Source organism: Ambystoma mexicanum, chromosome 5q, assembly GCF_040938575.1.
Source record: "Ambystoma mexicanum isolate Mex_15411 chromosome 5q, UKY_AmexF1_1, whole genome shotgun sequence".
In the NCBI taxonomy this organism is placed as follows: Eukaryota; Metazoa; Chordata; class Amphibia; order Caudata; family Ambystomatidae; genus Ambystoma; species Ambystoma mexicanum.
The window spans coordinates 216,237,872-216,265,076 of record NC_090933.1 but is presented as its reverse complement, the minus strand read 5'-3'; the positions used below and the strand labels follow the sequence as shown (position 1 = coordinate 216,265,076).

Below are 27,205 nucleotides of genomic sequence, written 5' to 3'. Positions count from 1 at the left end.
GATCTCCGTCTTGCTGGCATTCAGACAAAGATCATTGGCGGCACACCAATCTTAAATGGCAGTTAGGCAATCAGAGATTAGAGAGGGAGAGGAGGTGGCTGAGGGCAGCCTGTAAATGAGTCGAGTGTCGTCAGCATAGCACTGAAAATTTGAGCAGAAAATGGCAATGCAGTGGGCGAGAGGCTAGACCCCTGGGGAATGCACAGGTAAAGAGTAAGATAGATGATAGGAAGGACGCAAGTTGGACCTGGGAGGGTCGATCAGAGAGGAAAGAGGTCAGCCAGGCCAGAGCCTGATCAGTGATACCCAGGTTTTCACGGAGACGGTTGAGCAGGATGGTATTGTTGACCGTGTCGAGGGCAGAAGAGAGATCGAGGAGGATGAGGACAGAGGGAATGTTAGAGTCAGGGTTGGAGAGCAGATCTTCACGGATGTTCAGGAGAGCAGTTTCCGTGCTTCTGGCAGCTCTGAAGCCACAGTGGTGGTCATGGAGACAGCCAACAGAATTGGAATGAAGGTCCGGCTGAGAGATGGCCAACTTTTCAAGGAGTTTGCCCAGAAAGGAGCAATGGAAATTGGGCAATAGTTAGCTGGACAAGGAGGATCAGCTGTGGGTTTCTTGAGAAGAGGATGCACAAGGGAGTGCTTCAGAGGGGAGAGGAAGGATCCTGAGGCAAAGGAGTGGTTGCAAAAATCAGCAAGGGCCGGCGCGAGGGTTCAATGTGGTCGTTAATGGTTTTAGAGGAACAGGAATTAACCTGTTTTGATGAGGCTTTTTTATTCCCTTATAGTTTTAGCTGCCGGGGTAGGTTTTTCCATCTTCCTGTCTGATCTATCCACCCTGGGATCCAATGAGCAATTAAAATCCCCATCCCATATAATTACCCCCCCTACGTATGGGCTAACTTTGTTGTATAAGGTCCTGAAACAGCCTCTAGCACCTTGGTTCGGAGCATACGTGTTGATAATGCACACCTCTCTGTTCTCCGCTAATCCCTTTATTATCACCATCCTTCCATCTGGTTCTATGGTTGACTGTAGTAGCTTAAAAGGGACATGTGGTGGTATCCACGTGATAACCCCTCTGGCGTACGCCGAATATGTTGCTCCTATGGTGGTCCCTCTCCATTTCCTCTCTACCATTGTCCATTTTTCTTTAATTAGGTGAGTTTCTTGCAATAAGGCGATATCTATTCTCCACCTTTTCAAATGCATCATAATCTTATTCCTCTTCAAGTAGCTATTGAGCCCTCTGACATTCCAGGTCACTATCTTGAGGTCTCCCATCTGATCCGTACCCTATCCCGCCTCTATCCTCCCTCATCTTCCGCTCCATACGCAATGATTCACAGGTGTAAGCTTGCTTCCCAACTGTTAACGCCCCTACAAAATCCACGACTCCCTTCCCTCGCCCCACCCTACCCTTCCCCAACTGTTGCCCAGCTCCATCCCTGGATCTCAGGCCTACACGCATCTAGTCCCTCCTTGGGACACAGCGGGGGAATACCGCTCTACCGGTATCTCACCTAACTACGGGGATAAGAATGCTTTCCGTATCTACCTCTCGCGTCGTTGCCCCAGTTTATTGTACTCACGGATACCACAGGTTCTCCTGTGAGCTTGCCACACCAATAATTCTCGTTACACGCTATATTCTAGTCCATAGGTCCATATCAAGAGCATGTGGAGAGTTCCACTCTCGCTTAGTACAAATCTGTGTTAAGTTACTCAGTCATTTATCCATCCAGCGCCCTTAAGACCATCCGTGCATATCCTGCCCCACATCACCAAACCCACACCATGCCAGACGTTGGTTGGTTCACTTATCTTCCCCACCTTCTGTCCGGTCATCCGCATTCATCAGACAATTCTCTATGTCCATCCATCTCACTGCCTCTGCCGGAGACTCAAAGGAGAGAACCTTGTCTTTATGCAGCACTGTTATTCTGGCCGGGTAGAGCAAGATATACTTAAAGCCAGATTCTCGCGATCGTCTCTTGATTGACACGTAGCTTAACCTTTGCCGTTGCACCTGGAAGGTGTAGTATGGGTATGCCGATGCCCTGTTGATGGTGCCTCCTTCGTGGAAATATTCCAGGATCTTCTCTCTGGCTTTATAGTTTAGAATGTTTCCGATGACAGTCCTGGGGAGTCAGCGGTGGGGGGTGGGGTGATTACCCGGCGGTGGTTTCTTCGTCAAAGCCCTGTGCACTCTCTCCACAGCGAGCCCCTGCGTAAGTGAGCCGGGTCCTATTTCCTGTATTAGTAGGTTTTCAACGTAGTTGATCAGGTCTGATCTCTCTGTTCCCTCCGGCAGTCCAACGATATAGATATTATTTCTTTGCGCCCTGCCTTCTGCCTCTTCTGCCCGGTTCTCTAGGTTTCGCACTTGCTGTTGGAGCACCAAGATCTTGTTGGTGTTTGTGGAACAGCTGCCAGCATCCACCGCCACCTCCTTTTCCAGATTACCGGAGCGTTCCGCCAGGCCCCTCACATCCTGTCTCAATAGGTTGACATCTATGCTGACTGCATCTATTTTAGTCACAAGGGATATTTTCAATTCTGCAACAGCGGAACCCAGCTTGGATATCCATGCCGCATTCAGGTTTGCGATGGCGTCCAGGATTTGCCGATCATATCTTGGTGAGGCAGTCTGTCCATGTCTGTTGCTCTCGGGCAGTTTCGAACTGTCTCCAACCTGGGGAGATTTAGCAAATGATATATGATATGGCATTTGTAACGTGCCTATACACAAGTGTTTCAAGGCGCGACGAGGCAGGGGGGGGAACAAGGGGAGACAGACAACGATCCTACTAGGCCTGGTGTCAATTCAGATCGTGCAAGTGCAAGGATAGAGGGGACTGGGAAAAAGGGGAAGGGAGAGGGGGAAAGTTCTGTACATGGTTAGTAGAATACAAGATAAATAATAGGGCCAGCTGGTGGCAAGTGCAAGGTAAGTGCCGGGAGAAGGGGCTGTAGGATACAGAGACAGTCCCTTAGTGCAGGTAGGCAGTTGAGGGAAGAGTGGCAGGGCCAAGGGCAGAGATCGGAGAGTGGCCGATAGATTCAGTCCAGGTTCAGTGTTTTTAGCAAGGGGGAGAGGGAGAGAAAGAGGAGGCAAAGAGGAAGGTTTTGAGGTGCTTCCTGAACCGGAGATGGTTCTCCTCAAGTTTCAGGGAGGCAGGAAGGCTGTTCCAGAGGGAGGCCCCTGCTGCGGAGAGAGATCTACCCCCAGCTCGGTGCTTGGAGAAGCGGCTGACCTTGAGGTAGTTGGAGGTGGATGAGCGAAGAGCTCGAGAAGGAAGAGATTTCGGAAGAGAGAGTTGAAGGTATTTTGGCCCAAGGCCCCAGAAGGCCTTGTGGACAATGCAGAGGGTTTTGAACTTAATCCTCGCAGCCTCTGGGAGCCAGTGTAGTGATTTCAGACCTGGAGAGATACGGTCCTTGGGCTTGAGGCCAAGGAAAGTCTTGCAGTCCTGTTCTGGATAAGTTGCAAAGGGCGGAGAGTAGAGGCAGGAAGATTTAGATAGAGGCTGTTACAGTAGTCCAGCCTCGAGAGAACCAGGGCTCTGGAGACAGTGAGCTTCTGGGGGAAGGAGAGGAAGGGAAGGATACCACTGAGGAGGTGTAGCTGGTAGTGTGACTTCTTAGAGACGTCATATATGTGAGGAGAGAAAGAGTGTGGAGTCGAAGATGACTCCAAGGTTTTTTGCTTTGCAGGTAGGCGCAGGAAGAGGGCCAAGGGAGGCCGGCCAGAGAGCTGCAGGAAAGGAGGGAGTGGGTGTACCGATAAGTAGAATCTCAGTCTTACTGGCATTAAGGCAGAGGTCATTGGCGGCACACCATTCCTGGATAGCAGAGAGACAGTCAGAGATGAGGGAAGGGGAAGAGGAGGCTAAGGGTAGCCTGAAAATGAGCTGGGTATCATCCGCGTAGCACTGAAAGTTGGGACAGAGAGCGTCGATGCGGTGAGCAAGAAGTGCCAGCTACCGGTTGAACAGCCAGGGGGAGAGGTTAGATCCCTGGGGGACACCACAGGTAGAGAAAAATATGTCAGAGAGGAAGGAACCCAGTTGGACCTGGGAGGGTCAATTGGAGAGGAAGGAGGTCAGCCACGCCAGAATCTGACCAGTGATACCCAGGTTATCACGGAGACAGTTAATCAGGATGGTGTGGTTGACAGCGTCAAAGGCAGAAGATAGGTCGAGCAGAATGAGAACACAAGGGGTTTTAGAGTCAAGGTTAGAGAGCAGGTCCTCGCGGATGTTCAGGAGAGCAGTTTCCGTGCTTCTGGCAGCTCTGAAGCCAGACTGATGGTCATGAAGACTACCAACAGATTCAGCGTGGAGATTAAGCTGGGAGATGGCCAGTTTCTCCAGGAGCTTGCCCAGGAAGGGGGTGATAGAGATTGGGCGATAGTTAGCTGGGCAGGAGGGGTCGGAAGAGGGTTTCTTAAGAAGGGGGTGCACAAGGGAGTGCTTGAGGGGGGAAGGGAAGATTCCAGAGGTGAAGGAGTGATTGCAGAAGTCAGCCAGGGCAGGGGCCAGGGAGTCAATGTGGTCCTTGATAGTTTTGGAGGAACAGGGGTGGACCTGTTTTGACAAGACTTTCATAGATCGGACTTGTCTTGAAACCTCGTCAGCAGAAAAAAGGGGAAAGGCAGAGAAGGAGGGAGGAGGGGTGGCTGCAGAAGGGCCAGAGGGAGAGCAGGGAATAGAGGGGGGGGGAGGTGATAGGAAGAGAGTGAGGACAGGATGTCCTGAGTTTTTTAAATGAAGTGGGAGGCCAGTGCTGTGCAGAGGGACTGGGAGGGGACAGGAGAGGTGGAGACTGCAGCAGGGTTGGCCAGCTCCTTGCAGATTTTAAAGAGTTTGGCCGAATTGTTAGATGCCGCAGAGATGCGATCTTGGATAAGGGCTCTCTTCTTAGTGAGAACGGAGAGCCAGTATTGCCTTTGGAGCAGGCGGCAGGCCAGTTTGTCAGAGGATGAACATGAAGCACGCCATTTCCTCTCTGCCACCCTGCACTTGTGTTTAAGGGTGACGAGATCCGAGTCATACCAGGAGTTACATTTGGCTTTGGGCTTCAGGAGGATCCTCATGACAGGGGGAAGGATATTGAGGGTATCAGATATAGCAGAGTGGAGAGTAGAGAGGGCTGTGTCAGGGTGGGAGTCAGCCGAAGGGGGAGGAGGGGGCGAGAAGGTGGTAGCGAAAGCCTCAACTGACACGCGCTTCATGGGTCGGATAACCGTGAAGGTGGGTGGCAGTGATGAGGGTGGCTTTGCCTGTGGGGTAGGGAAGGTGAGGTGGGAGGATAGGAGAAAGTGATCACTCCAGGAGGGAGGAGTGGAGAGAGGGACAGAGAGGGGAAGGTCAGAAGAGATCAGAGCATCGGGAGTGTGCCCTGCAGAATGGGTCGGCCCAGACGGGAGAATATAGAATGAGAGAGTCGCAGAGGTCGTGAAAGAGTCTGGAGGGAGGACAGGAGGCATCGAGATAGATATTGAAGTCTCCAAGAAAGAGGAGTTTAGTGGTTGAGGACAGGAGTGAGGAGGAGAGGTCAGCCCACTCGGAGAGGAAGGCGGAAATTTGACCAGGTGGCCGATAGATAGTAGCCACGGTAAGGGAATGGCTAGGAGAGAGAGAGAGAGTCGGCAGACAAGGCATTCAAAGGAGGAGTAGGTCTGCGTAGGAGTGACAGTGGCAGGAATCCACTCAGGGAAGATAAGGGCCACACCCCCCTCCCCCAGCACGGTTGGGCCTGGGCAAGGAGAGGATCTTGTAACCGTCAGGTAGGAGTGTGTCAAAACTGGTGACAGAGCTGGCCGTGAACCATGTCTCAGTGAGACCGAGGATGTCAAGGTCCAGTTCCTCAAGAAGGTGACAGATATCAGAGGAATGTTTGACGGCAGAGCGAGAGTTGAGAGTGGCAATGTGGAGAGTGGCAATGTGGAGAAGGTTGCCATCTTTGAAGGACTTCCGGGGAGGAGTACAGATCAGAGGTACGCCGTGTGGAGGTGAAGAAGGAACCAGAGAGAGGGCAGGGTGAGAGGGTGGAGGCAAGGTAGCCGAGGACAGGGAAGAGGGGACAGCAGGAGAGGAAAGGAAGTTGATGAGGCGCGGGAAGCGTCTATCAAAGAGGTGGAGGTTGGCCTGCGAGCCTTGGACCAAGACGGTCCCGTTTGCGTAGACATTAATGATGGCCTTAGAGGAGAGGAAGGGGGCCAAGAGGACATCCCAACGGGTGCCACCATTAATGGGAGAAGAGGAGAAGGGAGAGAGCACAGAGACCATATGAAGGGTCCATAGGTCAGGGGAAGGCACGAAGTAAGAGTTTCCGTTGAAGAGGCACTGGTGTAGGTGTCAGCGATAGGGAGGCCTGGCTTGGAGACCAGGATATCCTTTTTAAACTTTTTCCTACCAGATTTAGTGAGGAGAGCAGGATAGCCAATGGAGAAGTAGTTAGAGAAGATAGGAGAGATAGAGAGCACCATGGAATAAGGAGGGGGGGCGGAGACAGACGAGAGCAAGCAGACAGGGATGAAGCGGCAAGCCCTAGTTTACCACAATCACAGCGCAACAGTGACAGTAAATACGAGTTAGGTACCCAGTGTAGAGGCCACCTAAGTTTGAGAGTCCTGCGAGGGGAGAAAAAGCCCTAGTATACCACAAGTACAGAGCAACGTTGACAGTAAATACGAGTTAAGTACCCAGTGTAGAGGCCACCTAAGTTTGAGAGTCCTGCGAGGGGAGAAAATGCCCTAGTATACCACAAGTACAGAGCAACAGTGACAGTAAATACGAGTTAGGTACCCAGTGTCCATCAATGGCTGTTTCCCCTTCAGCTTGCTAGTTTTGGACGCCATGTCTCCCGCTCTGACCCAGTTAAGGTCACTCCTGCCTCCATCCCAGCTCAAAGTTCAATTCGCATCACCTTTGGGGGCCAGGCAGTGTCCGTGTGTTTATTGATCTCCACTGTTGGATGTTGTCATGGGCCAAAGGCGCTGCATGTGTGGTAACTCATGGCAGGTGTAGTCCTGTCTTTGTCATCCTCAAATGAACACTTCCAGCTGCGAGACTTCCTCACCTCGCCTTCAGCTTCATCTGCATCTGCGCTGGGGGTCTGCTGTTTCATGGTTCCCTTCAGCGAAGGTTCCGGTCCCAGGTACGGCACAGTGCTACCTGCACCCCCGATGTGTGTCTGGGGAGAACTGGCTCCCATCGAGTTACATCAGCTCAAGTCGTCTCCCGCTTGTCACTTGCTAGTGCATGGATCTGCTTTACAGCGCCTACCCAAGGCTTATTCCCAATCACTATGTCGTGCCTCACCAACTGAGCCTGTGTCCAAACCAGTGGGGTCCACAGTTCGGAGTGCGGTTCCCTCTGTCATGTGATCCGTTATGTTGGGAGATGGGATGCCCTTTCCTTCAATTCGTCGTGCTACACTTTGTTACTGTGTGCTCCAGCCCACATTCATTCCATTACAGGCGAGCCTGTGTGACGCAATTTGTTAAGTGTCAACAAACCCTAACTGTCCTGCTGGGATCCACGCTCCCGCCGCACATGTGACAGTCATCTACTTGCCACAATGTTACAGGCACCCCCGGAGCGTACCGATTAAGTCCAGTGCTGCCAAAGTTTTCTCTCGCTTGCAGCATATAACGCTGCTCTTCGCTCTCTCGGAGCCGCACGGAAAGGCACTGTCTTTTTTCTTCTTTTCTGTTTTTGATCTTTTTATTAATTTTTTCCTCTCCCTTGTTGTTCCAAGCTCCTGCTAGCATATAAAGTCATCAGGGCTTCCCTCATTGCAGCCCCACTGCCCTGTAATGTTGAGCGCGCTGCTGCGTCAGGCAGGACCCACGTGCCGGTCCATCTGTGCGCCGTGGGTGTCCCGATCACTACAGTGATGGCTGTCGCATGCAGCCATCCCTCCTGGGTTGCTACCGCGTTGTAGCGTCTGTGCACTGTCCATTCGCGAGTATTCGCACGCTTCTCACCTCGGCTGCTCACGGATTCGTTTCTTCACCGAAATGCCTGTTTCTTTGTGTCGGGTCCAGGGGCGGCTGCCATTTTACCCTCTGTGCTCTTACAGTGCAACAGTGTTGCGGTTTCTGCGACAGTTCCTCGGATCTGGTCTTAGACATCTTTAAAGTGTTACCAAGTTGTGCTACACAGTTTCCCAAAGCCTTAGATGTTTCTCCAGTGATAGATGGTGTGGTTTAGCCATCCATTGAGTACAGGATCATGTCCGGATCTGCGAGAGCCTGCAGTGGAAAGCGTCCTAGCTCATGGCTGCCAAGCCATGCCCCCCCGCTTCCATAGTTAGAGTCCCCGACCCTTATCTTCTGCTCTCTTTGGTGCACCCCCTATCTACTGCATCGCTTTGGGCCCTGCACCTCTTCTCGCACCTGCATACCTTTTTTATTGGTCCGCGGTGCCCTTCTGATGCTTCTGGGCTGCAGAACTGCTTGATGTTCAGCGCTTCCATGCAGTCTGCTGCAGCACCGCAAGGGAATCTGGCGTTCGGCTGGGGCGTTTTCTGCTCCACGTGCTTTCCCGGGTGCCAAGGACACCTTCCTAGACCGGTCTCTCCACGCTGGACCCTCCTTGCAGTGGTGTGCTCCCGTCTCAGCATCACAGTCTGACTTCTCTTTGCTTCCTACTTCCACAACCTCACGATTCCTCCACAGAGGGCTCGACTTCAGTCCGTGTCATTCCTTGGTTTTTATACATATTGCTTAGATGGCACTGTGGGGTGCTATTCAGCACTCTGTACTACTACTTCGTCTTAGTAACACTGGTGTTACTCTCTACTGGGTTTGAGTTTTTCTTCATTCCGGTTTTGTCAAAGGGCTCCCATGGGTTGTTCCCATTCTTCCTCATCCCAATATTGGTCATAGAAGCGGAAGAGTCAACTTTAGAAAGGTACATTGATCTGTATGAGCCTTCTGGACCCTGAAGCTGATAAGAGGGTGATGGATATGGGACAGGGGTAGCGGTATATTGAGTGTCTCAGATATTTATCCCTCCCCGTGTGATCCTCCCCCACTGTTCTACCCGAAGGGGACTGTTGGATTATAGCCGCAACACCCTGGCCACATGAGAAGGGTTCTCTCCCAGGTAAAAGGGGACGACATCAAGGGATTCGTCACAAATAAAAGATGCTATGAATAAATCATGAAAATGGTCTAAGAAACTCTACTGTGAGTTGGGGGTCCCCCCCACAGCTCGTCAACAAATCACAGGTCATGCCACAATCTGGGCCAGCCTAGATACTTATTGGTAATCTTCATTACTCGCAGCCTCATTCTTCCTCATCCCAGTACTTGTGTATGAGGCTCTCATACACAGGTACTGGGATGAGGTACCGGGACATGGAGGTAATGCCTGGCTTAGTTACCTGTAATACTCCTAGCCCCACTCTTCCTCATCCTAGTACCTTATCTATGAGGCAAGGCGACTCATACATCAGCACTGGGTCAAGGGACAAGAAACAGGGACATGGAGGTAATTCTGTGCCGATGTGCTGATTTTGGGGGTTGGGGCAGGGGGTTTGAGGGAGAGGGGATGTGGGGCGGGGATTGTGCGATACATCGTACTGGTAATCCATCTCCATGTTAAGCAGTGTGTATATATATATATGTGTATATATATATATATATATACACACACACACACACACTTAGATGCGCGTGCCCACAAATTTAAAGAAAACACATTTTCTTACCTTGAACCCATGGTCCAGGGAACGAGACCTTCAGCTCCCTGCAGCAGCCAGGAATGCTTGTTCCCGCCACCTGCAGGCCTCCGTGTCATAGGGTGGAGGGGAGCACCATTCCTTCAAAAAGAAACCCTGCGCTTTAATTAAGAGTCACAGAGGGCTCAATTAACCAGAGAGACACTTTGATCTACAACAGACAGGGAGATGGGTGTTTTCACCCCTTGCCTGTCCTGTTGCAAAGCACTCTGGTCCATGCCTCATGCATAACAGAAGATTATTGGTGGGGACCCAGGGTTGGTTCATTAAGGTGGGCTTACCTGCACCAATCACGAGGGCCTATTTGGCTTTAAAATAGGCCTGAACCCCTCACTTAGGAGATCATGTGAACACTTTGAAGGGAGTAAGGAGGAGGACTCATTTGGACCCGAGCTGAAGGTACAGTCTCCCTTCCATCTTCTGCCAGTGAAGGAAGGCCAGAAGTTCCAAGAGGGAAGCAAGATCCCTCCCCTAAACATCTCCCAGGGAAAAGAGGGAGATACTGGACTCAGGACGGGTACAGCAGCTCCAGAACCGGTACCCAGCCAGCACATAGCGTGCCCTGCTAGGTTCTGCCAGCTTCCTAGGTGGGATTTGCTGTAGAGTATCTGAACTAATGACAAGGTTGTTGCCTGCAAACACTCTCCTGAGGTTTGGGCCATCTGCCTTGAAAGGAAACAAGCCCTGTGAAGAAGCTAGGAGGAGTGCCACACAAGCATCATCCAGCATTCATCTTTTAAGGACATCTTCGAGACGGTCGAGTCCTCGAAACGCATCCGGCTGCGCCGCTGACTGTTGTCACGCCGCAGTCACCAGAGCTGTCCGAGCTGCCTCGATCAGCATTCCCGATCCACCAACCAGCACAGAGAACGATTCTTGGCCCGAGCTGCCACGCCAAACAGCCTGCAGACATCCGTCCAGCCTTGCTTGCCGAACTGCTTGCTGCCTGGCACCCGCAGCTGTCTCCCGCCACCAACTCTGTCTCAAAGACTGCGAAGTGCCCTGGAACTGCCTTGACGCTGACGAGCACCAAGAACTTCTTCAGCACCAGGTACATTGCGGTTCTGCCCCCTCGGTCCTTCTCCGAAGGCCCCGAGAGAAAGTTAAGACCCTTTGCCCCCTTGGTACTGAAACCAAATAATCATGAACAGTAAGACTTATTACTTTACCAACTACCCTCCTGTCAGTATCCAGAGTGCATCCCTTTCCATCGTGAAACTGTCCTCTGTCCTCCTTTACAGGGTGGGTTGTATTTTGTAGTGTGCTAGAACTGTCTGTTGTAGTTATAATAAGTAGATATTTGTATACAACCTTGACTGGACAGTCCCTTTTATCATTGGGTAATAATTGTATTTTCGCTGTGTTGAAACTAACCAACGATCGACGACCTTGCAGAGATAAGCCAGCTGGTCCGTCCACCTTACCAAGAATTGGATAAGGAGGTCTTATAATTCACTTGTATTCCAATCTGTTCGGATCCCTTTTGGTGTACTAGAGGTGTGGGGTTGATTGATGGTTTAGAAACTGATATTTATCCCTGGACCACTGGTGCCCCCGACGTTTGATTTGTCACACTGACTTCAAACAGAAACTATTTCTTTTTGAAGTCATAGGGCTCCCCCCGCCCCATGACATGGCGGCCTCCAGCCTGTAGGCTTCCATGTTATGGGCTGGGGGAGACCTCGGACTTCACAAAGAAATAGTATATTTTAGTAGTCTCACTGCCTTCATACATGCTTTTTTTCTTTCACGATGTAAGAAAAACCATTTCCTTATGACGGCAGAGAGACTTAAAAAAGAAATACATTTTTTCTGTTTTGTAATTTTTACATTTTGGGTTTTTTCTATTTTCTTTATTTTAGTCTGAGGGGTCCCCTCCCTAGACATGCCCCTGTTACGCCAATGGACGTATGTGGAAAACCAGAAGAAGTAGTCGCACTGAAGGATGGCATTTCAAGGGTATTTATTAAACTAAAAAGAAAATGCTTATCTATCCCTACTGCTAATCAGGATTTTCCCTACCTACAGAGCAAATCTAAGGGTGCTTGTCCATCGTCAGATTCAAAAGTGGTCCTCAGTCCATGCCTAATCGCTATCTGGCCCTACCACTGTGGACAAAAAAACATAAAAGAAATAGGCAAAGCAATAGCCTCTCAGCTTAGGCTAAGTCTGGCAAATTGTCCTTTGGATCGCTCTCTGGATATGGTTTCCAGTTCATATAAAAACAGTTCACAAAAGTAATGTTCTCAGTTCTCTTGTTAGCCTCTTTAGATAGAGATATAAGTCTCTTTATAAATCAAATGTCTCAAGTTCATTACATGGAGTATTGTTTCCCTTATTCCTTTTCCACCACCTTTACCACTTTCTCTCTAATGTTTCTATATCTTGAACAGGTTGATTAAACCCTCCAAGTTCTCCGAGCCACCTTGGCTTTCAAGTATCCTTAACCACTCTGGTTTTATCTGTGTTTCTTTCCAACATTCAATACTCAGGTTTCTAGGGTACCGTAAACTTCCCTGTCAATCTCTTTCTCTTTTTGTGGTTCTCCTTGCCTCCCTCCACGTGGGGCAACCCTGAAATCTTCTGTGCCTTCGGGAGTACTCTAGCAGGATGGAGTCCCAGCGGGGATGTTGCCATTCGCCCCACTCCACAGCGTCACCGGCACGTAAGCGCCTGCTTCTCTGCTTCTGTCCGACTCTGCACTGCCCTTGGGTTCCAAGTGGAGGCTTTGTTCTATCCTGGCTTCAACATAGTTTCTTGGGTCCCAGGCCCACCATGGCTGCAAAGTGGTCATGTCACGAGGTAAGATGGTCCTTCTGCTCCAGTCTCTTTCTTGGCCAGTGGAGTAACTTTGCTGAAATTGTTGGGGGGACATGACAACTGAAGGAAAGGGGTGGAGTGATGGGGGGACGTATGGTGGCTCTGAGGGATTGTTTCAGCCAAATTGTTAAAAAATATTTGGTCGAATGGTAGATTTGACCGAATTCGGTCACCAGCATTAGTTCGAAGCTGAAGATACCGAACATGAAGAGCAGTGGTGGCAGGGGGGGCCCCCCCCCCCAGCCCACGTTTGGTATTTTTGGCTTTGGCCGTTGCAGGGGTGTCCCCTGCTTCCTCAGCATTTATGGCAGGGGATCCAACAACAACAAAAAAAAGATGAGGGACGCTGCACCGTCAGATTCGACCCGCCTTAAAGGGATGGATCTGAGGCTGCAGGTTACAGGAGAGGCAGTGGATGGAGGGGGGGGGGGTTTATGGGTGCACTGGCGGTTTGAGGGGACATGGGTTTGGTTTTTTGTACAGAGGTAAAAACGTATTTGCAGCGAAAATGACTATGGTTAATTCTGCCGTGATTTAGTACGTCGGTCAAACAACCTAAATCCCTGAGGGACAACACTAAACTACTACACTACAAGAGTCCATTGCTGACGGTCTGTTATAACTTTCATAAGACTGGTGGCGTATCTTTAAAATTCAATTGGGGCCCCCACACCTTCAGTCGGCCTGCCATGCACCCAGTGAGACAACATAATATTCACAAACTTAAAGGAATATTATTGGCCAAAAAGATGGGCAATAATAAAACAAATACCTAAAATATATATATATTTTAAGTCCCTATGCAAAGTTTCGAGCAAATGATGCTCAAACTTTAAAATCAGGTGCGCGATATAAATAAAATAAACAAACAAACAAGCAAAAGCCAGCCAGCTGTAGTAAACAAAAGCTACCACTGGGTGGCTTTTGCTTCATTGGTGCCGGACTCGGAGGACGGGGACCAGAGACTACAGGCAGGAAAGCTGCAGCTGCATCTTGGTAAGTGCTATTTTATTTTTTAAAATAAGCACTAGCTGCGTTTTTTTTCTCTAGGTTTTCCAGGCTGGAGGAGCCGGGAAAACCGCAGCTTTTAAAACGTTGTATTTATGTTTGCGGTAGCTTCAGCTTGGAGCCCTCTGGTGCTCTCTGGTCCCCGTGGGGAGCCCGCGAGCTCCAAAGTGAAAGCCGCTGCAGGCAGAAACACAAGGTGGGCGTTTAGAAATGCTGCAGTGTTTCTGCTTACAGCAGCTTTCACTTTGGGGCTCTCGGGCTCCCCCAGGGTTGTGTTTCCATGCCGCAGTGTTTAGTAATACAACGTTTTTGGATTTGTAAATGCTGCAATATTTACAAATCCAAAAACGTTATTCTGAATGCTGCAGCTTTCGCTGAGTGTCCTGGACCCCCTCAGGGTTGGGGGAGCCCAGGAGACTCCCAGCGAAAGCTGCAGCATTCAGAAGAACAACTTTGTTGTATTTGTGATTGCCGTGGTTTTCCAACCACGGCAATCACGAAGAACAACTTTGTTGTATTTGTGATTGCCGTGGTTTTCCAACCACGGCAATCACAAATACAACAACGTTATATTTTTAATTGACGTGCCTCGGCTTTTTGCCTTCATTTTACGTTTTCTGTGCTTCCCTGGGCTTGGGGAGCACAGAAAATGTAAAATGAAAGTGAAGGCAGCCTCCTAAGCTCTGCTTAGGCTGCAATAGGGGGCTTTTGCTGCTTGTTTAGTGCCGCAAAGGCAGAGCCGAGGAGGCTGCCTGAATTCACAAAATGGATGCCCCCTTGTGCTTGCAATTTTAAAGTTTGAGCTTCATTTGCTCGAAACTTTGCATAGGGACTTAAAAAAATATATATTTTAGGTATTTGTTTTATTATTGGCCATCTTTTTGGCCAATAATATTTTCTGACCAAACCATTCCTTTAATTCCACTAGAACATACAAACAATGCATTATTTATCATTCATTCAGACACAAAAGTCAACACACATATGCTTGCTCACACTCTCACTCAAACACAAATGCACCCAACACCTCTACTGACATACAGTGTGTGCACACAACATTTAGACGTACATTTACAATAACACATGGAAACAGTGGTGCAACATCCATTGAGCCGACCAGACTTTATCACCCCGATACCTGACATTTTGGGCTATGTTGACTTGACCTATCTGAACTATAAAGCCATGGCCGAAAGGGCCAGATTCACTTGAATGTCAGCAATTTGCCTGATTTTTCCTTTCATTCAAATTCAGAAACCATTGGTTAATGCAGTGCATTGGGTGACCAAGTATAATTGGCATAGATTTTTAAATGCCATATATCTTCAAACTTCAGTTCTGCACCTTATATGTCTACGTGCTGATATATTTTTCCTACAAGATTCTGACTGATTAAAATTAAGGTATGTTTTCCTGTGTACAAATGGCTCCAAGCAGCAGAGTACTGCAAGGGGGTGGTTATGATGCCCCCCGTAGCTCTTTAAAGAGCCAGACCGGGACATTGGTCATTGTGACACCTCTCCCATTCGGCACCTCAAAGAGGGTGTCCAACAGCTAAAGTGTCCAGCTGGCAGGACAATGTGTCCTGAGCAATTCCTACTCAGCACGCTCATTGTCCTGGCAGCAGGACACCTTACCTGTTCCGAATGGTAGAGGTGTCCCGCTGCCAGGACAATGTCCCAAGGAGTATTACAAAGTGAGCCATTAGGCACTGACAGGAGGGAGGGGGTATCTATTAGCAAGGACTTTTGTCCCTTTAGAAATGGGAATGGGAGGGAGTGATCAGAGGCGAGATGGGTGCATAATGTTGCATGCTTGATGAAATAATGACTGTGTCTTTAAAACCCAAGGAGGATTTGTTAGGCTCCCATTAATCTGCATGAAGCTATTGTGACTTGCATGCAGAATGGGGAGAATGAAACTAAAGCCATACTCCCATTTCTCTACATATTTCTATGGTTTATGGTTAGTTTACTATGAAAGGCTAGTTTATTATATAATATGGTTTGCTTCCAATGCATTGCTATAAATAATTATACGTTTTGTGTATTATATAAATAATAAGCACATGAAATGTAAAGCAAAACGTTAATACATATCTTTATCAATTAAGCCTGGAAAGATGTGCACGATCGCTTAGATTGTCCACATCCCAGTTTCATCATTGAACCAAGTGTGTGATCCTGAGCAAATTATTTAATAACATTGTGCCTTATCTGCATCTCTGTAAAGTGATTCTGATTCACTTCAAAGCTTAGGTTAATGTATTATGCTATTAAAATGGAAAAACCTAATGACTATAGGGTTGCTCCACCTAAAACAATAATGCAATTTAGGTATTTTGCACCACAAAGTTATTTGTCACTTGGTCTATTTATGGCAACTTATTCTAAAGTCACTTCCATGGTGCCTCCAAGTATCAAAGACTGATGATGCGCTTTGCAATGTCCTTTTCTGTGAAGTCACTTCTTTTGGTGCAATCCATTTGCTAATTAGGAAGTTTGCATGTATTGGGCTTGGTCAGAGCTCCCCGACAAATACGCACAAACACAATAAAAAAAAGAAAATTATTTAAAAAAAGGTACCTCTGTTCTGCTTTCAAATGCCACCCGGGCCACGTCTCATGTCACACCAACCTAACCTCTTCGCACTCACGCACCAGAAAGAAACCAGGAAGCTGAATGAGCTTCCTAGTTCCTGTCTGTGTGTTGCACGAACACGAAGCTGGAAAGCGATGCTCTGTGCCGCTGCCCCCCGTATATGCTGCTGCTAGCGTGACAGCACAGGCGCCAGGCCCTGCAACACCCAGTTCAGCACCCTGGCTGCTGACTGAGTCAGGCCAACCAGGGTGAGGGACCGAGCCACACAGGGCATCCCAGCCCTGAATGCGTTGCAGCGCAGCTGCCAGGCATCTCTGCATTATGTAATGAGACAGCACAAGCTTTTCTGAGCACCCCAGCCGGGCTTGCGCTGTCCAATTACATAATTGATGATTGCGCCCCCCTGCCCTCCATCCAAAAGATGGGGGGACAAAAAGGCATGCCACAGAAGTTGGGAGGGGACAAAACTCCCTCTCCGCCCCTATAATTATGCCGATGTTGTTGGCTGTATTGCCTTTCCTCTGTGCCGGCCTTCCAGCGTCTCTGCCTTCTCTATGCATCTCTCCATGCGACCACTGGCTTTGCAGTGTAGCGTGACTCCCCCCCCTCCAGGACGTCTGTACGTCTGAGGCTCCCTCTGCGTAGGATTCTTCCTCCTCCATTAAGGGTTCCCAGTCCCTTTATTCTTGCTGTTGTACTTCAAAGGGGCATCTTGCTTTCCGTCAGTTGTTGAGTTCAAGGGGATTCCAGCATTACCTTGAGCCAATGATATAAAGGCAATGTCAGTATTTGTTGGATGCAAAGCACAAGTAACATCAGTCTCTTCTATTCCCATGAATACGGACAGAGTATTCTTCATAGGGAGTTCCTTGTAGGAATGGGAGTCCTTGTCTCCTAGAGGGGAGTCACTCCCAGTGAGGTCCCACATTCCCTGACCCCTAGGGAGGATCTTCATTAGCAGGCTCACCTCCCTAAATAATTTCTGTAAACCAAACGGCCTGTCTGCATAAGATGTGTGCTGTGACACAAACGTGTGCTACATACACCACAAAACTTCCAATACAGACCAGTACTCATTTGTTGTGCAAACAAGACAATAGTGTGTGGTTTACACTTCCACATTATATGTATTTAGCCTTTTGAATGACAGGTAGTGTTTGCAAGTACTCTGCTGACCATTTCGCAAAATTCTAACTAATGTGCAGCAATGGTTAGCATTTGTCTCTTGACTTACCTCTCACAAGATCATGACACAATCATCACATAGTGTGTACAGCAGAAAACCTTTTTATGGTGTACACATCCATTTTTAGATCAGGGCAGGAGTTATAGCTTTCCATCCAGGATATGATCTCAGGAAAGAGCAATGAGCGCCAAAAAGAGGCTGTTCCAAATGTTGCTCCAATGTATATATGGTTTTGCACTGCGCCAGCAGCAGGAAATAGCTTTGTGGAATAGATATATATGAGCAGTTAGCCTAGAAATGACAACCTGAGGAGTCTGCCTTCCTTTGTCAGGCTTAGAAGTTACTCATTCTTATACAGGGCAAGGTAAATTAATATTTATAATGCAAGTCGAGAACATGAAGGTAACCTCTAATTGTTTTTTCAATGAGGTAGAGAGTCCCATATTTTGAATCAAATCTCACACTTTAATTCATCAGGGCCAGAGACTGGTCATCAAAATGTCTTCACCATGATGGCAACACCCTACACAGAGAACACTTCCAACACTGGAGTCCATTACCGGGGTGCTGAGGTGGAGCTAGGGGAGGGTCTTGGGAAGAGGTAGTAGTTATCCCTCTAAGATCTTGATGTGAACTTCCATAGCCCACAAAATGAAAAAGTACTGACTGGTGCCCCATGAGTAGCCCTTCACCCTCTGTGACACCAAAACCTGACTTTGTCACAGTCAGTTTATGAAGAAGGATGGGGAAATAGATCATTAAAAATCCTTAAAGAAATTCCTTGCAATGCTCAAGTGTCGCTGCCTTATATTAATGAAAATATATCTAAATGTGGTTTGTGAGAAACCTGAGGGCATTCTCACTTTCTTCTCCCCAACTTCCTTCTCTGAGATGGCCAGGGACGGGCCATCACATTTGGATCCCGAACCTGGGGGTAGAGATGCAAGGGAGGATCACTTGTGTGAAGGGTCCTTGGGGATTGCGGAGAGGGTGTCCAAAGGTGAGACAGGGTATCCCCCTTTCTCTTATGAGAACCAATCTCCCCCTCCCCTGTCTTTCAGGGGCTATTGCAAAACATCTCCCCTTATTTCCCTGCATTCAACCAACTATAGTACTGGGAAGAGCAAGAGGCGACTAGGAGTAGTGAACAGTAGTAAGTCATTTCACCACTCTAGTACTGAGACGAGGAAGAGGCCTGTAGAGTGTTGTCAAGGTCAGACATGTCTCAATTGTTCCACTAATTGCAGCCAGGCAATAACAATTGGGACTCACGCCTGCAACCTGTTAAGTGGTTGCAGGTGTATAAAAAGGGAACCGAAAGCACAGCTGCCTGGTGAAGACGCCAGGGACCGGTGAGTGGAGAGGGAAGATCACTCTAATTGGGGCGCTCCTGGGGGTTGTGGGGAACGAAAGTGACTGCCGAAAGAATGAAAAAGCATGTGCAAGTTGAACTAAACCCAAAGCAAGTGGTTGAGAGACAAATAAGGACAATATAACGTGCAAGTGACAGATTAACAGATCACAGCTATTAAATACTAAACTAAATGAAAGCTTTTAGCAAAACTATGACCCAATCACAAGTGTGTGCAAAATTCCTATACTGCCTATTGGAAAAGTAAGCACGAGTCGTATGAAACACAGAAGGAAGTAAATATAGAAGATTGCAAGAGATTGAAAGCAAGGTGGTGAAGGAACAAAACCACCACAAACTGAACTATGTGTGAAAATACAGTGTGGCAACGCCAAGAGGTTGACATGGAGAAGCCAATTGAATGTGAACCATCACATAGGTACAGATACAGAAGAACCTGTGTGGGATAGAAAGCCTAGGGTCCCTGGTTGTGCGACCTGTAATGGGTGGACCGTGTGTTCTGACAACTGTACCTAGACCGGTGAAACCCCAATTGTGAAAGTCAAAGAAGTTGCTGAAGTGAAACGAAATAAATCAATCTGATTGAACTGTTAAGAAACTAGAAGGAGTGTAAAGTTGGTTTGGAGCTGGTTTTGAACATTGAAAGATTTAGAATCAGTACAAGTTGACTGTCTTGAACTTGGGAAAGGGAATCCCAAGACTTTTGTGGAACTATCTTGAACTTGGGGAAGGGGAGCTGAAAAGTAAGCCAGGAGCTGAATGAAGCTCAGAACTTAATTTAAACACTTTTTATTTTATTGCTGACATTAAGCTTTAGTTGTGAAGACAGGTATAGGTTTTGGAGACAGACAGACTTAAGTTGAAGTTTCTGACTCAGACTTTCCTTAGTTTCTTTAGTTAGGGAAATCCCACCTTCGTAAAGGGCAAGTTAGGTCTTCAACCATCCTGACAATTAAGTTAATAAAACAATTCTGTTTGAACTATGAATCTGTTGTATGTGTATTGCTTCATGATGCCTCCACATTTTGTAAAGACACATGATGCAAGTGGAACTGCTTAGTGCATCACAGCATCGATGTGAGGCAGTTAAACTAGAGACACAGTTGCAATAGGCCATTGGAGTAGTGTGCCAAGACTACTTCAAGCAAAGGAGATAATTAAAGTAACGGCAAAGCATATAGGACAAAGAACAGGACGTGGCCAGAGTCGCAAGTAAAGGTACACCTAGGTTCCCCTGGCTTCACATTTTGAATGTTGTGACAACAATCCAAGTTAACAACATAAGGTGACGATGTTTCCAATGTGTGGGATGATAATGGATGCAACTATGTAAAACCTTTCAGGGCCTTATGTGCAGAATTAACATTTCAAACATGGATTTTGTTTTGTATGAGCTAACTTTTAAAAAGGTAATTTCTATTTAAGTTCTGTACTTTATTTCTGCCGGAAGAGCACACTGCAGACCTTGCTAATTGAAAGGTTCTGTCATCAAAACCAGCTTCTTCCTTCTTTGCACAGGTTGCACTATGCTTTGCTTGGTTGCCAACCTCTGTCACTTCACACCATAATACATTTAGACTCAAATCCAAACTTTTCGCCGTGGATGTTACAAAACCAACTCGAGTGTATGCAGGAAGATCCTCATCAGATAATCATTCCCCTCTACAAAGTCGGTTTAGCTTTTCTATGGCATAATTAGTTCCAGTACTGGGCCTATGCAATCAACCCCATGGTGTGAAAGGTATATGCAGTGTTCAATGAGCAGAAACTTTTTGTTAATCTGCATTCATTACAGGTATTTCAGAGAGTGTTCTCAGATTCTTATTCATTCGGCCACAGCCTGTTGTAACTGTTTTAGAGCCAGGATATGCTCAACATTTTGCATTTCTGCAGACCCCGAAAAAGGGATTAAATAATGGAACAATGGAGAGAAAGGTTACAACCTTCATGAAAGTAGCCTGGCAAACCACGCTAAAACGTGTCAAACAAATCCCCTAGCAGCGACTATTATACAGTCATCTGGTACTGCTGGAGGAGTGGAAATTGCATTAAACAATGCATCTGTGACAGCTAAATTATTTTGGTTTTAGTTTACCTCAGAGTTTGGATTCCGATCGCTACCTTTTTAGCTGTTAGTTCTCCGGATCTTTAGTTTTTTTAAGCTGAATGCTATAACTGCAAATTATTCTGAATGCCAAAGAGAATTTTTTTTTTTTTGTACGGCATTAAAAAAAAGAAATTCTTATTCTGACTGTATTCAGGTGTGATTTTTATTCTGGTTAACGTATTCTGTAATTTGAAGACAATCGTCGATTTGTTTGAAAGTTGCACATGTACCTTTATTTTGTATTTAAACGCATGTTTATACATATATTAACTATATTTTTTATTTGAAAGGACATTAGTGAAGCAAAGTTTTCCAATTCCCGAGATGCTGTATATGACTTTCACAGTGTAGAAATAATCCATCAAAAAAGATAATTGTTCATATGTTTACAGCACACAGCTAAAAGAGACCAAATGGAACGGGCCAAACAGTTATTTGGTGGATTGTTATATGTTTTAATGTTACTCGTTCTACCTAGAACGGAGAATGCTGTTTCCCCACGTTCCATCACAGAATGTAACGCCATTTTCCCCATTGACTGCCCCAGCCTCCGGGGGCCGTAAAATAAAGCTCTTAGTCACTTACCCTCAGTGTCAGAGTTTATTACAATTGGCGACGAGGCCCCTTTTCCTTTGGACACCCCGGCCCCCGCAGCTTCCCTGCCAGTGCTCCAGCCTTCCTCCGGTGACAGCGACGGCCCGGCGGTCCCCCAGCGGCTCTCCCTTGCTGCCGCCTCGGCCGCCTCCCCAGCCTTGCTATCTTGTGGGGAAGGGGCCGCCCGGCAGGCACCAGGTACAAGATACAGCAAAAACAGGTACCAATTTCATCTATATTGTAACGTAAATCAACATGGGCCGCGAGCGCTCACAGTGCATCTTTCGAGCACCAGCCAACGGCCGTTCGAGGAAAGGACCTCATTACGTGCCCTGCGTGCGGCCATTTTGCCTGGGCCAGTCTTTGTTCCTACGCTCATCAGCTGTATCTCATCAGCTGTCCTCAGCGACCGCAACAAAGCCGCGCACCACAGCGCCCCCATAAGCTCCAGGGGGCAGTGAATCTCATCAAGCTGTCCTCAGCGACCGCAATAAGGCCGCGCACCACAGCGCCCCCACAGGTTGCAAGGGGCAGAGAACTCTGGGCAGAGAACAGTAAAGCTGTGTTTCATCAGCTGTCCTCAACGACTGCAACAAGGCAGCGCACCACAGCACCCCCATAAGCTCCAGGGGGCAGTGAATCTTATACTCAACTACATAAGCTCCCCTTGGCTAAAAAAAAAACAAAAAAAAAACATATAAAAAGAAAGTATAAAAATAGCACGGCGTTGTACCAACACGCATTTCTTCAATAAATACATTGAGATTACAGGTGGTGTCAACCAGCCACGGTGCCAGTGCACACATCACTGTCGGCACTGCCCAGAAATTTGGCTCTAGAGCACAAGCACACCAGCCAACCATGGAGAAGGAGATACCAGCCGCTCAGTGATGCTATGACCTAAACCATCAGTGACCACAGCACACATCACATCGCTGTCTCCCCAACCTTCCTCCACTAGCTTCATCATCCTCACCAGCCACCATGCAGAACGTACCGCACCCCACCAAATTTCCTCCCTGCCCCGGAACCCCAACCTGCCCCTGGGAGCAGTGGCTGGACAGCTTCCAAATATATCTCAGGGCCATTGGCGGAAGTAAATTTAGCGACGACCTTAAGGAAGCGACCCTCCTGAACTGCATAGGAACCGAGGGTCTGAGGTTATTCAGGGCGCTCCCAGAGCCAGACGGTGCAAGTGGAGACGGCAACCGAAAGTTTGACAATGCATTGACCAAGCTCACTAAGCACTTCGGCAGCAAGACAAACGTAGTGCTAGAAAGATATAAGTTCTTTTCTCGGAAGAAAACGAAAGGCGAGTGTCGACGCATACGTAGCTTCCCTCAGAGTACTGATGTCTACGTGCAAATTCACAGGTGTCAGTGACGAGTACTTGAGAGACCAGCTTGTCCTCAGTGTGGCAGATCCCCGCATACAGCAAAAACTATGGCAAACAAAGAATCCCTCGCTGGACCAAGCCACTGAAATAGTGAGGAGCATGGAATTTGGGGACCGTTGTATGAAGGAGAGACTGGTCCTGAAAGAGGGTGCTGGTGTGGAAGTGAAGTCTGTGGAAGGCAGTTCCGACTACGACCAAGATGGGGCATTAGTAGCAGCTGTGAAAAATGCTCCTCAAAGTACCAGAAGTTGTTCTAGAAGGGGGAGAACATCAGCTTACGATAATCAAAACCCCGCGCGCTGTCAGAAGTGCGGATGGTATAAACGCCACGATGCTAGGAAGATGTGCCCGGCCAATAATGTTGAGTGCTACAAGTGTGGCCAGTTAGGCCACTTTGCTAAACTCTGCCGAAACACCCGAGGGAGACCACGTGGACCTGGCAACAGCAGCAGACGACCCATCAACAGATATGGGTCAGTGAAAACAGTGGACTATGATCAAATGTCAGACAGTATGCTATCTGTCAATCAGACATACCCAAAGGTACAGATCCTCACAGTCACTTCCTTCCAAGAGACGAATGGTGCATGGGTTAACATGTACGTCAACGACATACCCTTGAGAGTGATGGTAGACACCGGGTCCCCCTATACCATGGTGGAACTTGAAACCTTTGTGAAAGTACTTTCTGGCAAAGTCCATGACCTACGGAGCTCTTTGGTAAGAGCCACAGGGTTTGGGAAAACACCCATTGACATCATGGGATACACGTGGGTCAAGCTCAAGTTTCATGACAGACAAACATACTGCAAGTTGTTTGTAGCCAAGAACGGGTCCTCTGTAGTAGGATGGGAAGAGCAGGCTGCTCTCCAAGTGAGAATCCATCCCGGGGAAGATATCCCCATGCTGAGTGTGCTCAAAAACGATGCCGACGTCAAAGCTAACTTTGCTGAACAATTCCCCAAAGTGTTCTGCGATAAAATCGGATTGCTCAAGGGCTTCCAGCACAGAATAATCTTGAAAAGAGGTGCTGTTCCCGTGGTCCATCGAGTGCGTGGAGTACCTTTTGGGACCAAGGCGGCACTCAAGGACGAACTCACACGTCTATGCAATGAGAACATTATACAACCCATAGAGAGTTCTGAATGGCTTGCCCCCATCGTCCTTGTAAAGAAACCCGACAATTCGGTCAAGTGGCACAACGAGTAGAGCGCTCGCTTTGACACCCGTGCAGAGTCTGTTAACGCAGGTTCGAATCCCGGCAGGGCCAAACTCAGCCTTTCATCCTTCCGAGGTCGATAAATGAGCACCACACACCGTGGGTAATAATAAGCAGCGCTCGGATACCTGAGGGTTTGTAGCGCTATATAAAAGCCTTATTATTATTATTATTATTATTATTATAATTATTATTAGCCTAATTATTATTATTATTATTATTATTATTATTAATTCCATACGCATGTGCGTTGACCTAAGGGACCTAAACAAAAACATAGGGGTCGATAGACACCCACTTCCCAACATAACGGAACTTCTTTCAACCATGGAACCGGCAAGTTTTTTTAGCACCTTAGACCTCAACTCGGCATACCACCAGATTGCCTCAGATGACAGTTCAAAGGCCCTCACTTCCTTCGTCACACCTTTGGGAGCATACATGTTCAACAGAATGCCGTTCGGGCTTGCTTCGGCCGCGGCAGTATTCCAGAGACTCATGTCACATCTCTTTGGAGGTCTTGATGGGGTACGATGCTTCCAGGACGATATTATATCAGCCAAAACCGAGGAAGATCACGATGCCAAACTAATGGGCGTGTTACGGATAATCCAAAGAAGTGGACTCACCCTCAAATTAGAGAAATGCAACATAAAGTGCAGTCAAGTCTCCTATCGTGGCCATTCCATCGATGCCAGAGGCATCCGTCCCAAGAAAAAACTATTAGACACAATATTGAGCTTAGCTGAACCCACCAACAAAGACCAGTTGAAAAGTTTTTTAGGAATGACGGAGTACTACTCCAAATTCGTGAGTAACTATGCCAACAGGACGGAAAACATGAGGGAACTTATGAAGAAAAGTAACGGATTTGAATGGTCCATAGATTGCAAAAACGAATTCGAGAGCCTCAAGTCCGACATCAACCGAGCTCCAGCCTTAAGCATGTTTGATTATAAAGCTAGGACAATAGTGTCAGTAGATGCCAGTAAGATCGGCCTTGGTGCAGTACTAGAACAACAACAGAAGGGCAACATCGTGACCATCGCATTTGCATCGAGAGTGCTAAGAGGTGCTGAATTGAATTATTCCACCATTGAGAGAGAAGCCCTGGCTGTCAAGTGGGCCCTACAACATTTCAGAAATCTAATTTGGGGCCTACCCATTCTCTTAAAGACTGATCACAAACCCCTTGTCAACATCCTACAATCTAAAATGCCACACCTCATATCTCCCAGGATAAGGTGCTGGTTCCTGGACGTGATGCAATACAATCTTCAGGTTTTCTACAATCCTTGTCCACTAAACAAGTAGCAGATTGTCTCTCCAGACTAACCACCATTCAAGACAAAGCAGACACTGAAAATGAAGTTCAAGACGAAGACATCATAGCCACCATATATCCTGCCATCCCCTCTGATGAATGGACACGCATCACCAAAGCCGACACAGAGCAACAAGAAATCAGAAGAGCCGTGATGAACGACTGGGAAGGTGTTGGACAAGAGTTGGTAAATTTCACTCCATTCAAAGATGAGATATCCATGAACGACAATCATATCTTAAGAGGAAGTAGAATAATTCCAGCTGTGGCACTCAAACTACTTGAACTAGCCCATGAAGGACACCTGGGAAGGAGTCTGACAAAGAACAGGATAAGGAACTACTAGTGGCCCAACATGTGGAAAGAGGCGGAAGAGACAGTAAAAAACTGCAGTGCCTGTGCTTCCAGTGACAAATCGAAAATCTTAAGGAAAACACCACTTCAGCCTGTAGAAACCCCCAAACACGTATGGTCAAAGCTGGCAATAGACATTATGGGCCCTTTTGAAAATCTGGAAGCAGTAAAAATATTCATCATCGTGATCGTGGACTACATATCCAAATGGACTGAATGGGGTGTGGTAGAAACCAGCGCAACCACAAAAAAGGTCATTGACTTCCTAACGGAAATATTTAACAGGGAAGGTGACCCCAGAGACATAATCTCAGACAACGGGTCCCAGTTCACTTCGTCGGAATTCCAAGAATTCCTTGTAAAGAAATCCATCAACCACATCACCACATCACTCTACCACCCAATGTCCAACAGATTGGTGGAAAGAATGAATACACTAATAAAAAGTGTCATCCAACTAGCCACAGCCAATGCTATGCCATGGAGAGAAACCCTGAAGGAGGCCTTGCTCGCATATAGAACAACGCCGCATTCCACCACTAACTCAGAACCCTTCACCTTGATGCGAGGCAGAACAGCAACCAACCAACTGAGACCAGCATGGATTTTCTTAGATACTGGTGAGGCAAGAATAAACACGGAACGGAAGGTGGACATGGAACGAATCCACAAAACTATAAAAGAGAAACAAAAGAAGTACAAAACTTACTATGACCAGAAGAATAGAGCAAAACAAATGACACTGCAGGAAGGTGACTGGGTCTGCGTCAGAGAACCCAAGAAGATACTCAAGGGCGAATTTAGATCTCCACAAAAAGTCACGCGTTGCCACGGAAAGTCCGTCACATTAGAGGATGGAAAGAGATGGTCCCACGACGATCTTGTGAAAATAACGAATGACACCTGCAGACCGAGCACTTCCAAAAACAACTACAATGATACCTGGTCAAGAGAAGATGTGAAGAGAACAACCACCGACACCTACAGACCCAGTACTTCTACAGATTCACATGTTGGCACAAGCTGGCACAACGAACACCGTCCCAACGATGAGGAATCATCTGCCAGAAGTCTGTCGAGAAGGAATCGCAGGATCATCCGGAATTTTAACAATGATTTTGTTTACTATTGATCAGCAACTGTCCACCCTGTCTCACCCCGCACTTTTCCCCCCCACCCTTTCTCCCCTCCTTTCCTCTCTTTGCCATAGATAAGGACATGTTATATGTTTTAATGTTATTCTGCTGTTTCCCCACGTTCCACCACGGAATGTAACGCCATTTTCCCCACTGACTGCCCCAGCCTTCGGGGGCCGTAAAATAAAGCTCTTAAGTCACTTACACTCAGTTTATACATATATTAGGACATTAGTGAAGCAAAGTTTTCCAATTCCCGAGATGCTGTATATGACTTTCACAGTGTAGAAATAATCCATCAAAAACGATAATTGTTCATATGTTTACAGC

At 47.5% G+C, this 27,205-nt stretch overlaps 1 protein-coding gene across 2 annotated transcripts in view; it reads right to left on the bottom strand.

The window, feature by feature from the left end:
• ZNF407 (zinc finger protein 407) overlaps positions 1–27,205 on the bottom strand; it is a 2,669,902-nt gene that overhangs the window by 1,229,859 nt on the left and 1,412,838 nt on the right. The window lies entirely within an intron of this gene.